The sequence below is a fragment of the Nycticebus coucang genome, chromosome X, assembly GCF_027406575.1.
Source record: "Nycticebus coucang isolate mNycCou1 chromosome X, mNycCou1.pri, whole genome shotgun sequence".
NCBI classification, from domain to species: Eukaryota; Metazoa; Chordata; class Mammalia; order Primates; family Lorisidae; genus Nycticebus; species Nycticebus coucang.
Genome location: NC_069804.1, coordinates 122,926,880 through 122,934,971, shown reverse-complemented (window position 1 = coordinate 122,934,971; position 8,092 = coordinate 122,926,880). Strand labels below are relative to the sequence as shown.

Below are 8,092 nucleotides of genomic sequence, written 5' to 3'. Positions count from 1 at the left end.
TTCATAAACCACAGAGCTGGGAAGATGTAGGGTGATCCTCTTTGTCCCCTGGTACTGGAGAGTAAAAGACTTTCTATCATCCTGCACTGTAATCTCTGAAGACAATTGTGAAACTACCCTTGCAAAGTGCACTCAGTCATGTGGCCTTTGAGGTAAGCAGTTTGACTTACACTTAACTGAAATCACTGTTGAGAAAGATTCAGCATGAACTCATTTCATATGCCTTCCAAGAAAGAAAACTACATGATTGTCTACTGTATATTAGTCTTTACTGCATAGTATAGGGCAATCTCAAAGTAACATTCTAAGGTGAATAGCTTATTATTTATAGTGTAGTATTCTTTTGTGATTTTATTAATATGCGTTGAGTGTAAGGAATTTAGAATAACAGAAAATTCGATAAGGGAGACATAAAGCACTACTTTCAAATCTTTGTACTGGCTAATGATGTCATGGATCACATAGTTGTCATACACACTTTCCCAGAGACTTGGGCTAGCTGGTTCAGGGTTCAGCAGACACTGGCTTCTTGTATCATGTGCAGGTCATTATGATTATGTTCTGTTAATGAGAAGTACTGAGACAGAGAGAGATAAGGGGACCAGTTGAGAGGGGCTAGACAGCATCATAAACCCGTTATGACCTCATTAAGTTGGCAATCTGATTTTGAACCAATGATTTATATCTTTAGTGTTCAAATAAACAAAATAAATGAATAGTTCCTAAGATTTAGTGGTTAAGTATCTTCTTTTTTTTCTTGGAAAATTTATAAAATGCTATTTAATTAAATGAACAACAAAAACACAGAGAAAACTTATAATTAATATATAATGGGTTAATAAAATTTATAATGGATCATAAAACTAATAAATTACAGATGTAAAAGGACTTTGAAATTTAGAAATCCTGACATTAAGGAAAGATCCTGAAAGAAAATTCAATCACAGAAAGAAAATGAACACTATATTTTTGAAAATTCAAGCCCATGGCAGGAAAATTAAGAATTTTAAATAACACACTTATGTAACATGATTGCATCATTCACTATATTGGTACATGATATTATTTATACTCAGGATCATAGCAAGTAGATCACAGACTCATATCCTTCTAAGAATCTAATTAGGCATCAGAGAAAATGGGGTAACTTTTGCATGTTTTGGCTTAATTTATATACTGTATACTGACTCGTGGGTTATTAAACCATGTTTTGGCTTCAACAGCCATAAGGGACACAGAACTATATTTTTCACTGTCATTGGTCTATGTCCTTAGTGCCTTCTATCTGAGCTTTAAATAACATTTCCAGTATACTTTTTAAGGTTATTTCCATATACAGTAAAAGTGAAATTGTAAGACAATCTTTTTGCTTTTATCTGTCTTTTTTCAAATTATCGTCAATTACCAATGTGTTGTAGTTGGACATACAAAAGAACTACATAGATATCACCTTCTCCGTTTCTAGACTGTAAGCTCCCTAATGCACTCAGCTTCCCAAAACATATAGCAAAAAAGCAGTAGATATATGAAATCTTTTATTCACTGAAATAAGATGAACCAACGAAAGGAAATACAGATATAGACAATCATCTAGAGTCTATATGGATAGCAAACAAGCATTAGAAATGAGTACTTTGTTTCACAATTATTAAGCACCAATACAGTGCCAGGTTCCATGTAGGGTGTAAAAGTAAATTAAAAAATGTATTCTCTGATCCTTTTGTAGTTCATGATTGTGATGATTGGGTTTTCATGTGCATGAGTGAGATGTGCCTCCCACAGAGCGTGTTGGGATGGTTGACAGTTCTCCATTTGTACTCCTGTATTTGTTTGCTCTGGCGATGTTTCTAGTTTCTGCTCCAAGATTTGAAGCTTACAGCTAGAACTGCGTTCCTTAAAAAGTCCTCAAAGAAAGGGGTAGTAAGCATCTCTTTTTCCAGTTTTCTTTAAATATGTTGATCTGGAATTGGCAATCTTTTTCTCAGTTTCTCATTTATTCTTGGATTAGCTGAGAGGTGCATGGCGCCGCCCTGGGAAGCTACTTGGCTAGCTGGCTCACCCGGAGTTTCTCAGACCAGATGTGCAGCCACCACATCAGACAGTCGCAGCTTGCCCGGAACCTCCCACCCTGGGGCTCCACCCCCCACCCCCGCGCTGAGGCGCACACCCCTTAATGACCAGCGTGGCATGGACCCCCACGGCAGTGCTAAGGATCTCTTGAAAAGCTGATAAATAGGGTAATAAATAAATATTTATTTATTTATTTATTCATTCTGAGGCAGAGTCTTGCTCTGTGGCCCTGGGTAGAGCGCCCTGGTGGGCTAGGTTTTCTTTTTCTTTTCTTTCTTTCTTTTTTTTTTTTTTTGTGAGATAGAGTCTCACTATTTTGCCCTCTGCAGAGTGCAGTGGCCTCAAAGCTCACAGGAATCTCAAACACTTGGGCTTAAGTGATTCTCCTGTCTCAGATCCCCAAGTAGCTGGAACTACAGGTGCCCACCACAACAGCCCCCACCCCGCTATTTTTTTTGTTATTATTTTCATTGTTTTTTCTTATATTTTTATTTTATAAATTATTTTTTATTAAATCATAACTTTGTACATTGATACATTTATGGGGTTCAGGATACTGTTTCGATATACAATGTGAAATGTTTACATTGAACTAACACATCCATCACAATTATACTCATTTCTTAATAGTTTTGAAATGTACCATGCATCATGTACATTAGTTGCGGTCCCCCCAAATGCTCTCCATCCTCCCATATACCCCCTCCCTTCTCTCTCCTCTTTCCTTCTACTTTCTGGACTATAGTTACGTTTTGCCATTCGTATGAGTGTGTAGGTGGTAATATGTTGATTTTATAGTAGTATTGAGTACATTGGATACATTTTTTCTATTCTTGAGATACTTTACTAAGAAGGATATGTTCCAGCTCCATCCAGGTAAACATAAAAGATGTTAAGTTCCCATCCTTTTTTATGACTGCATAGTATTCCATGGTGTATATATACCACAATTTGTTAATCCATTCATGGGTTGATGGGCACTTGGGCTGTTTTCTTGGCTATTATGAATTGGGCTGCAATAAACATTCTGGTGCAAATGTCTTTGTTGTAAAATAATTTTTGATCATGTGGGTATATATCTAGTAGAGGAATCGCAGGATCAAACGGTAGACCTACTTTTAGTTCCTTGAGTGTTCTCTAAACTTCTTTCCAAAAAGGTTGCATTAGCTTGCATTCCCACCAGCAGTGTAGAAACAGTCCCTTCTTTCTGCATCCATGCCAATATCTGTAGTTTTGGGATTTTGTTGTGTATCTAATCTTACTTGAGTTAGCTAATATATCAAAGTGGTTTTGATTTGCATTTCTCTGATGATTAAAGATGATGAGCATTTTTTCATGTGTTTGTAGGCCATGCGCCTGTCTTCATCAGAGAGGTTTCTGTTCAAGTCTCTTGTCCACATAGAAATGGGGTTATTTATTCTTTTCTTAGTGAGTTGTTTGAATTCTTTGTAGATTCTAGTTATCAGACCTTTGTCAGAAGCATAACCTGCAAAAATCTTCTCCCAGGTGTAATTCCACCAATCCCCCTCCCTCTGCCCACCTCTCCCAGCCTCCCCTCCCTTTCTCCCTTCCCCCTATTCTTAGGTTGTAACTGGATTATAGCTTTCATGTGAAAGCCATAAATTAGTTTCATAGTAGGGCTGAGTATATTGGATACTTTTTCTTCCATTCTTGAGATACTTTACTAAGAAGAATATGTTCCAGCTCCATTCAGGAAGGCTATGTTAACCAGTGTGATGAAAATGTGTCAAACAGTCTATGAAACTAGTGTATGATGTCCCATGATCACATTAATGTACACAGCTATGATTTAATAAAATAAAAAAAAATCTTCTCCCATTCGGAAGGTTGTCTGTGTGCTTTACTTACTGTGTTCTTGGCTGTGCAAAAGGTTTTTAGTTTGGTCCGATCCCAGTAATGGATTTTTGGTGTTGTTTCAATTGCCCGGGGAGGGGGGTCCTCCTCATAAAATATCCTCCCAGGCCAATTTCTTAAAGTATTTTCCCTGCACTCTCTTCTAGTATTTTTATAGTTTCATGTCTTAAGTTTAAATCTTTTATCCAGTGAGAATCAATTTTTGTTAATGGTGAAAGGTGGGGGTCCAATTTCAGTCTTCTACAGGTCACCAGCCAGTTCACCCATCACCATTTGTTAAATAGAAAGTTTTTCCCCCACTGAATATTTTTGATAGGCTTGTCAAAGAGCAAATGACAATAAATATCTGGGTTCATCTCTTGGTTCTCTATTCTGTTCCATAAATCTACCTCTCTGTTTTTGTGCCAGCACCATACTGTTTGGATCACTATAGATTTATAGTATAGCCTGAAGTCTGGTAATGTGATACCTCCTGAGTTGTTCTTATTTCTGAGTAATGTATTCATTATCCAAGGTTTTTTTCTGATTCCATATAAAACAAAGTACTATTTTTTCAAGTTCTTTAAAGTATGACAATGGTGCTTTAATAGGGATTGCAATAAATCTGTAGATTGCTTCGAGTAGTATGGAAATTTTAACAATGTTGATTTTTCCCAGCCATGAGCATGGTATGTTTTTCCACATGTTAACATCTTCAGCTATTTCTTTTCTCAGAGTTTCATAATTCTCTTTATAGTGATCTTTCACATCCTTTGTTAGGTAAATTCCCCTATATTTCATCTTCTTTGGCACTATTGTAAAAGGAATAGAGTCCTTGATTGTTTTTTCAGCTTGACTATTGTTGGTGTATATAAAGGCTACAGATTCATGAGTGTTATTTTGGATCCCGAGATGTTACTGTACTCCTTGATCACTTCTAGGAGTTTTGTAGTTGATTCCCTGGGGTTTTCCAGATGTATAATCATATTGTCTGTGAAGAGTGACAATTTGATCTCCTCTGACCCTATTTGGATACCCTTGATCACCTTCTCTTGCCTGATTGTGATGGCTAAGACTTCCATTATTATGTTTAATAGCAGTGGAGACAGTGAGCATCCTTGCCTTGTTCCTGCTCTGAGTGTACATGTTTTCAATTTTACACCATTCAGTATGATATTGGCTGTGGGTTTGCTGTAGATGGCCTCTATCAGTTTAAGAAATGTCCCTTCCATACCGATTTTCTTAAGAATTGTGATCATGAAGGGATGCTGGATATTATCAAAGGCTTTTTCTGTGTCAATTGAAAGAATCATATGGTCTTTCTTTTTTATTTCATTGATGTGATGTACTATATTTATAGATTTGCATATGTTGAACCAACACTGTAACCCTGGAATTAAACCAACTTGATCATATTGAATAATTCTTTTTTTTTTTTTTTGCAGTTTTTGGCTGGGAGCTAGGTTTGAACTCACCACTTCTGGCATATGGGGCCAGTGCCCTACTCCTTTGAGCCACAGGTGCCGTCCTTGTATAATTTGTTTGATGTGTTGTTGAATTCTGTTTGCTCAGATCTTATTGAATATTTTTGCACCGATATTCATTAAAGATATTGGTCTATAATTTTATTTCTTTGTTGGATCCTTTCCTTGTTTGGGTATCAGGATGATATTTTCTTCATAGAATGTGTTGGGAAGTATTCCTTCTTTTTCTATGCTTTGGAAAAGGTTATACAATATAGGTACTAGTTACTCTTGAAAAGTTTTATAGAATTTGAATGTGAATCCATCTGGTCCTGGACTTTTCTTCCTAGGGAGATTTTGTATTGTTGATGCTATTTCAGTGGTCGATATAGGTCTATTAAAGATTTCTAATTCTTTCTGGTTGAGTCTAGGAAGGTGGAGTGCTTCCAGGTATTGGTCCATTTCTGGGAATAGAGATTTTTGTAGTAATCATTGAGGATTCTTTTGAATTTCTGAAATGTTTGTGGTTATTTCTCCTTTATCATTTCTGATAGACAATATTAGAGATTTTACTTTTCTATTACTGGTTAGGTTGGCCAAAGTTTTATCAACTTTTAGTTTCATTAATCTTCTGAATGATTCTTTTGCTTTCAATTTAATTTAATTCTTCTCTAATTTTGGTTATTTTTTCCTTCCTCTGGGTTTGGGGTTGGAATGTTCTTCCTTTTCCATTTGCTTGAGATGATCTATTAAGTTGTTTGCTTCCTCTCTTTCTGTTTTCTTGATGAAGGCTTGTAATGCTATAAATTTCCCTGTTTGAACTGCCTTTGCAGTATCCCACTGGTTTTGATAATTTGTGTCTTCATTATCATTTTGTTCCAAAAATTTGGTGATTTACTTCTTAATCTCATCTTTGACTCAGTTATCATTCAGCCTAAGATTATTTAGCTTCTATGACTTTGAGTATGAACATTCCTGTTGCTATTGAGTTCAGCTTTTATTCCATGGTGGTTTGAGAAGATACAAGAAATAATTTCTATACTTTTAAATTTTCTGAGGTTAGACTTGTGTCCTGGTATATGATCTATTTTGGAGGATGACCCATGGGCTGATGAGAAGAATGTATATTTAGTTTTATTAGAATGAAATTTTCTGTTGAGGTCTGTATAGTCCATTGGTTCTAGGGTCAGGTTTAAGTCTAATATTCCTTTGTTTAGTTTCTTCTTGGAGGATCTATCCAAAAATGTCAGAGGGGTGTTAAAATCTCCAACTATTATAGTGCAGGAAGATATCAAGTTGCGTCTGCTTTATGAATTGAGGAGCATACTGGTAGGGTGCATAAATGCTAATTAGTGAGATCTCTTCATGTTGGGTGTTTCCCTTGACAAATATGTAGTGACCTTCCTTATCTTTACCCTTGTTGGTTTAAAGCCAATTGTATCTGCTACTAAAATTGCAACTCTCTTTTTTTCTGGTTTCCATTTGCCTGTATTATACCAGTTCATCCCTTCACGCTGAGTCTATTTTTATCCTTTAAGGTAAGGTGAGATTCTTATATACATCAGATATCCAGTCTGAGTTTATGTATCCAGTCAGCGAGGCTGTGCCTCTTTAGAGAACAATTTAAAACATTCACATTAATTGAGTGAATTCATAAACCTGCTTGTATTTTAGGTGTCATGATTTTCGGATGTCCAGTAGACATTTTTAATCCTTTCACCACTGTAGAAGTTGGGTTTTGTTAAAAAATTTCTGGATGAGTTTACTTTGGAGAACAAAGATATTTGTACCAGAATGTTTATTGCAGCCCAATTCATAATAGCTAAGTCATGGAAAAAGCCCAAGTGCCCATCGATCCACGAATGGATTAATAAATTGTGGTACATGTATACCATGGAATACTATGCAGCCTTAAAGAAAGATGGAGACTTTATTTCTTTTATGTTTACATGGATGGAGCTGGAACATATTCTTCTTAGTAAAGTATCCCAAGAATGGAAGAAAAAGTACCCAATGTACACAGCCCTACTATGAAACTAATTTGGGACTCTCACATGAAAGCTATAACCCAGCTACAACTTAACAATAGGGGGAAGTGGGAAGGGGGGGTGGGCAGAGGGAGGGGGATCAGTGGGATCACACCTGTGGTGCATCTTACAGGGGTATTTGCGAAACTTGGTAAATGTAGAATGTAAATGTTTTGGCACAGTAACTGAGATAACGCCAGAAAGGCTATGTTAACCACTGTGATAAAAATGTGTCAAATGGTTTATGAAGCGAGTGTATGATGCCCCATGATCATATCAATGTATACAGTTATGATTTAATAAAAAAAAAAATAAAGAGTTTACTTTGGAGGTAGAGCATTGCACTGGTCATTGTGGAGGATGGGTCTGAGAATATCCTGGAGAGCTGGTTTAGTTATGGCAAATTTCTTCACCAGGTATATGTCATTGAAGTATTTGATTTCTCCATCATAAATGAAACTCAGTTTAGCTGGATAGAGGATCCTGGGCTGGAAGTTGTTTTGTTTTAGGAGACTGAAGGTCGATGACCATCTTCTTCTGGCTTGAAATGTATCAGCCGATAGATCTGCAGTTATTCTGGTATTTTTCCCTCTGTAGGTGATGCTTCTGGCTGCTTGCAGAATTTTCTCCTTCACCTTAACTTTGGCAAAGTTAATCACAATGTGTCTAGGAGATGCT

General features: G+C 36.4%; 1 non-coding gene across 1 annotated transcript; it reads left to right on the top strand.

Annotated features, from left to right (window-relative positions):
* Positions 1-1,714: 1,714 nt before the first annotated feature.
* Positions 1,715-1,818, top strand: LOC128578901 (small nucleolar RNA U13). Its single transcript, XR_008377992.1, has one exon. It is a non-coding gene; the product is annotated as a small nucleolar RNA U13 (small nucleolar RNA).
* The last annotated feature ends 6,274 nt before the right edge of the window (positions 1,819-8,092 follow it).